Raw genomic sequence first — 6,007 nt, 5'->3', positions numbered from 1 at the left:
TGTTTTACATAATTACATAATTACTATATAGGAATGCCTTTGCTTGGCTTAACCTTTACTATAAAATGTAAATAATCTTAAGAGGGATAATAGAATATATTTCATCCAGTATTTGTATTTTAATGGACAGAAGTCTATGACAAGTCAGGAACTAGTTCTGATAAGCTCAAGGAGAGAGGATGAGGGCACTGAGCATCTGAAATGACTGGAATTCCTGGCCTCAGGTGATCCTCCCGTCTTGGCCTCCCAGTGTGTTGAGATTACAGGCGTCAGCCACCACGCCCTTCCTATTGTGGATTTTCTTTATCCTCTATTGGCCAAGGGATGTTCCAGCTGGTTCCACTTGCCTCATCACATGGGGAGTCTTGGTTTACCTTTTGTTTTGTTTTGTTTTACAAGTTTCTACCTCTTTCTTTTATCCAGATAAACTTATGCTATCCCAAAAGGAGAATACTTTTGGGCTAAAGTATTCTTTTTTTAGTAAAGTATTCTCTTTAAAGTATGCCAGAGCTAAAGTGCAATAAAGTAAGGCTAGGGAATAAATGAGCGAAATGATTCCATAGTCCACAGGGCCCTCTGTGTGTGCCCTCTTTTGTCACAGTCATTTCAGATGCTCGGTGCCCTCATCCTCTCTCCTTGCGCTCATCAGAACTGGCTCCTGAGTTGCCATAAACTTCTTTCCATGAAAATACAAACCCTGGATGAAATATATTCTATTATCCCTCTTAAGTATATATGCATTTTATAGTAAAATGTTAAGCCAAGCAAAGGCATTCCTAATACAGTAATTGTGTAATTTCAGCATCTGCTGGTTAATGGTGGGATTGTGGAACCTAGAAACTTTGTTTCTGAAATCAGAATCTAGGCTAGTGTGTGCATAGATGAGATGAATGCGGCCTCAACTAGGGAGACTTCCACTCTCAAATCTGTACTTTCTCAAGCTGGGGAATCCTCAGGGTCTTTGAAAGACAAGTCTACATAAAGCAAGTGCTCTGTCTGTTTTTGAGAATGCAGAGACCACAAAATCTTTAGCCTTCACTTCTCTGAAATCACCACTGATTCCAATAATAACTTCAAATACTCAGTAAATCTCAGGTATAGAAACTGGCCAATTCTTTATCCTTTTTGTCAATTACCAAGTGATCACTCTGATAAAGATGATAGAGACTTCCATCTTTATTCCTCTGTATGGAATGACCAACATTACAACATGATGTACCCACAAATATTTAAAATAAAGACTATTTGGCCAGGTGCAGTGGCTCACACCTGTAATCCCAGCACTTTGAAAGGCCAAGGCTGGTGGAACACCTGAGGTCAGGAGTTCCAGACCAGCCTGGCCAACATGGCAAAGCCCCGTCTCTACTAAAAATAAAATTAGCCAGGTGTGGTGGTGCGTGCCTGTAGTCCCAGCTACTAGGGAAGCTGAAGCAGGATAATCGCTTGAACCCAGGAGGTGGAGGTTGTGGTGAGCCAAGATTGTGCCACTGCCTTCCAGCCTGGGCAACAGAGCAAGACTCTGTCTCAAATACATAAAGAAGTAAATAAATAAATAATTTTTAAAAAACAGTAAAAACCACTACAACACGTATGCATTAATATTTCCTGACACCACTAACATATGTACTTTTAACTTTCTTATGGGTTTTCTGAGAACGATTAGTGCATTCTGCAGAGCTGCCTTCCAGGATTTGGAGACTAAAAAGCAGTTAATCATGTAAAATACTTTCTGGATATAGTAATGAAGTCTGGTTTCACTGTATTTTTCTATGTTTACTTAGCAAAAGGCTTAAATAAGCCCACAGTGATACATGTGGCCAAGTTTCCCCTCCCCTTCATCCCTCTCTTTCCTTCTTCTTTCTCAGGAAATTGGTGTGGAAAATCACTCTGTCCTGGGATGGCAACTCTCTTTGTATCCAGGCTTATCCAGAGCTCCCTCTGCTCCCTCTCTAGGCACATGACTTGAGCTTCATGTGCCACCATGGGCATTGAGGTTACGGTTTCCATAACCAGGCAGACTGAGGATGAGAAGGGTGGAGGCAAATGCCATGAGCTTCTGTACCTTGGGTCATGGATCTTATGGAGTCTGGGTTTCTCTCCCTTGCACGCTGTGAAGCTGGTAGCATATGTGATTTTAACTTTCTGATGGGTTTTGACACCATCAATACAGACCTTAGCTCTGCCAGGAGTATCAGGCAAGTTCTCATAAGAAGCAGAAAGGAAAAAAAAATCTGGATAGCATTTCTCAATGTTTCAAAATCCATGCCCTCCTTCGGGAAAAAAAAATGAAAATAAATGATTTGGAATTTCAAAATAGGCACTTTTATTTGGCTTTCCAACTATATACAGTTTTATCATATTGAATATGTTTTGTTTCCAAAACACACATGTGGCCAGACGCGGTGGCTCATACCTGTAATCCCAGCAGTTCGGGAGGCTGAGGCGGGTGGATCGTCTGAGGTCAGGAGTTCGAGACCAGCCTGGTCAATATGGTGAAACCCTGTCTCTACTAAAAATACAAAACATAGTCAGGCTTGGTGGCAGGTGCCTGTAATCCCAGCTACTTGGGAGACTGAGGCAAGAGAATCGTTTGAACCTGGGAGGTGGAGGTTACAGTAAGCTGGGATTGAGCCATTGCACTCCAGCCTGGGTGATAAGATCGAAACTCTGTCTCAAAAAAGGAAGCAAACAAACAAACAAAAAGAAAACACATACCTCTCTGAAAGTCTAACATCCCCCACAGAGGATCATAGGGCTGAAATGTGGGCGATCTCAGCAGGGGCCCTGTTTCCCCTGGGCTTAGGGGAACACTGGACTTGTCCAGTTCCCTGCTCTGTCTTGGTTTCACCTTTGATAACAAGCCTAGTGTTTTGGTTCTATTAGGAGTGTGTAGCATGCCACCCAAGGGAATGGATTTGGCAGTGATGCCAGTGATTTGATTAAGAACAACCACCAACTGGAATACTTTGATTTGAGAAGCACATTTTCTTTCCTTTGGCAGGACAGGTAAGACGCTGGGCAAACCAAAGGATTATATTTTTATGAGCTTAATTGTTTTGCATTGCAAGCTTGTTATATATCCAAGAGAATCATTTCAACGTGCTGTTTCCTTAGTAGGATAATATCTTTCAAGAATTTCTTTCTACTATTTGTTAAAGAGTAATTTTAAATCGGCAAAATATTTAGTTATTCCTAGTAATAATAACTCTTTGTATTATTGGGTCACATTACATTATGTATATTGTATAATAATAATACATTTTTGGAAAGAAAGAAACAGGAGACACAGGAGATACTGAAAGTGAGGAAAGGGAATCAAGGAATATCCAGAATCTTCCTTAAGAAAGGATAGTTAAATATTGCTTATTACCTGAAAGCTCTACGTGTCACCTGGGAGCAACAGACCCAGAGGAAGTGAGAATAAGCCAGGATGAGGCAGAAGGAAATAATGTTAAGCAAGAAAGAAATCTCATGTGATTTTGGGGGGAACAAATATAATTATAGTGGGGAGAGGTGGAGAGAGGGCAGACCTGTTTATCTCAGCACAGAACTTATTTAAAAACACTTCTATTTTTAAACTCTAATTTTACTTTAAAATAAAGGATCATTTTCTTGCATGGAGTTCTGTATATTTAGAAGTTTACTTTGGATCCTCAGATATATCTACAAATTTTTACAGCTATGCCTCTGGGTAGCATGTGCTGAGGAGCATGGGAAAAACCAGTTTGCCTTCTCTGTGGTTATAATCTGTAGATTTTTTTTTCTGAGGATATAAACACTGTTTTTCAATATTCATGGCATGAAACTAGAAATGATTATTAATTTAAGATATAAAATATTTCCAGGTTTCATTTCACACTATTAATTTAGTTTGAAACATTAAAAAATAAAATGCAAGAAATTTTACAGGAAAGAAATCATCACCTCAAGTGGCAAATTCACCCTTTAGGAATAGTTTGCCTTTAGTTTATAACTATTCAATGCTAATTACAACAGGAAGGGGATCATCACCAACCTAAATGGTCCCTTAAGATTTACAAAGTGTTTCATATCCAGAATCTTTTCTTTTCTTTTCTTTTCTTTTTACTGTTCTAAATTGTTTATTAGGTATGAATTGTACAAACTTTACTTGTATTCGCAGAAACGGCGGAGCTAGAGAGTATTGGACCTTCTCCAAGCTGCCCGGTGAGAACCACCAATAGTGTGGTGGAGCTTACGGCCCTTTTCAAGGTCCCGGCTCTTTCAGCCTGCAGATGTCAGCCCACGCATCTCCCTGTGCTTGTGGACTGGTTTGATCCATTGGGTGTCAGGATTTCTTCTGATAGCTTTATGGAATGGATGGATGAGGATAACCTCAAAAAATTTGTATGTGGAATCTTCACCAGCTCAGTAAGAATTGAGAATTCTTAGAGCCCCAAAGTGGTGTCCAGCTTGCTCCTCTACAAAGGACTGAAGGCTTCGAGCAAACTTTAGCTTGTTAACATCATGATAGACAGGCTTACCTTAAGTTACACTCTGAGGAACTGGATGTTTTCAGCCACCACGGTGAACACGAATCCTATATATAACTTAATCTTGCTTGGCCTTGTAGCCCAGTCCACATGCTTTATCAGGCCAGGTGGGGCAGGGAGCCCTGTGGAAAGCAGAGAGCTGGTGGTACTACCAGCAGCGGACCCTCAGAAGAAAGTGCATGACATCAGACTGCTTCTTTCTCCATAGCTCCTGGATGTACTTGTATGCACCCATCTTGGCTTACCTGATGGTTGCCACCAGATGGAAAGGCATGTCCAGAATCTTAATTAATATTTCAAACAGCTCTTTTTGAAATTGGCAGGGCAGGTAGTATTATTATTCCCATTGTTTCAAATGTGGAAACCACAGCAGAAAGAAGTCAAATGACTTGACTACAGTCATCCCACTTTCCATAGAGAAGCTAGGACTTCAATAAAGGCATTCTGATTCCAAATCCTTTTTTTGCCATATCATGCTACTTCTTTAACTACCTGTATTTACAAGCAGCTACAGAAGCCCCTGAAGTAATTCATTTTGGATGCAGTCCATTTAGGATTCATGGATCCTGGGCACAACCTAACCATACTCTTTCCTTCTTTCCTGCCACCACTCCCCTTCTTTTCACCCACTCCTCGAACACAAATCTAATAAAATATCTGTAACCAAAGGAGGAACTTTTGTGAGTAAATATATTTAGGAAGCAGATTCCCAAACACGCTGGAGCCTAAGAAACAACTATTTTAAAATATGTTTTATGACTGCTCTGGGGTTCCACAGAAACAGATGGACACAGAAGTACTTAGGATATTTTTGGCATGTGATGGGAAATGATATCACGAGAACAATGAAAAGGGAGGTGAAACACAGAAAGCGAAAGGTAATACAAGCAACAACTTTCCCTGCTGCTGCTTCAAAAGGTCAAAAATATAGCTTCATGCTCTTCCCAGAGATGACCAAAGAATTAAGGAACGACTTATCATATGAAGTATCTCACAATGTCTTGTTCTGCCTTGGGTCCAGGCCCTGTATCTCAGACAAAGATATCTCAGCTTTTGAATGCTCTTCAAAAGCTATCTATTCTCTGCTAGAAAACAGGACTCCAAACCTGCAAGAACGACTAATCATATGAAGTATCTCACAATGTCTTGTTCTGCCTTGGGTCCAGGCCCTGTATCTCAGACAAAGATATCTCAGCTTTTGAATGCTCTTCAAAAGCTACCTATTCTCTGCTAGAAAACAGGACTCCAAACCTGCAGAATTGGGCCCACTCTTCTTTTTTCAAGACTAGTACCCACCACCTTGAAGATGAGCTGAGATTTTACAAAAAAAAACACATGCCCATTCTGGATGTAGCTCCCCTGTCCCCTGTCAGCCAGACCAATAAGTAGGGTCAAGTAACAACACAGTTGAGTTGCGTGAGCATCGGACCTGTGAGGGGAGAAAAAGGACTTAGACCAAATGAGACACAGGATACAGCTCATATATACCAGAGTCT

General features: G+C 40.6%; 1 pseudogene; it reads right to left on the bottom strand.

Annotated features, from left to right (window-relative positions):
* Window positions 1-4,125: 4,125 nt before the first annotated feature.
* On the bottom strand, window positions 4,126-4,746 carry LOC126953454 (60S ribosomal protein L15-like; annotated as a pseudogene).
* Window positions 4,747-6,007: the final 1,261 nt, after the last annotated feature.

Source organism: Macaca thibetana, chromosome 4 (genome assembly GCF_024542745.1).
Source record: "Macaca thibetana thibetana isolate TM-01 chromosome 4, ASM2454274v1, whole genome shotgun sequence".
NCBI lineage: Eukaryota > Metazoa > Chordata > Mammalia > Primates > Cercopithecidae > Macaca > Macaca thibetana.
Note: the sequence above shows the minus strand (reverse complement) of the source record. Positions and strands in the feature narration are given on the sequence as shown.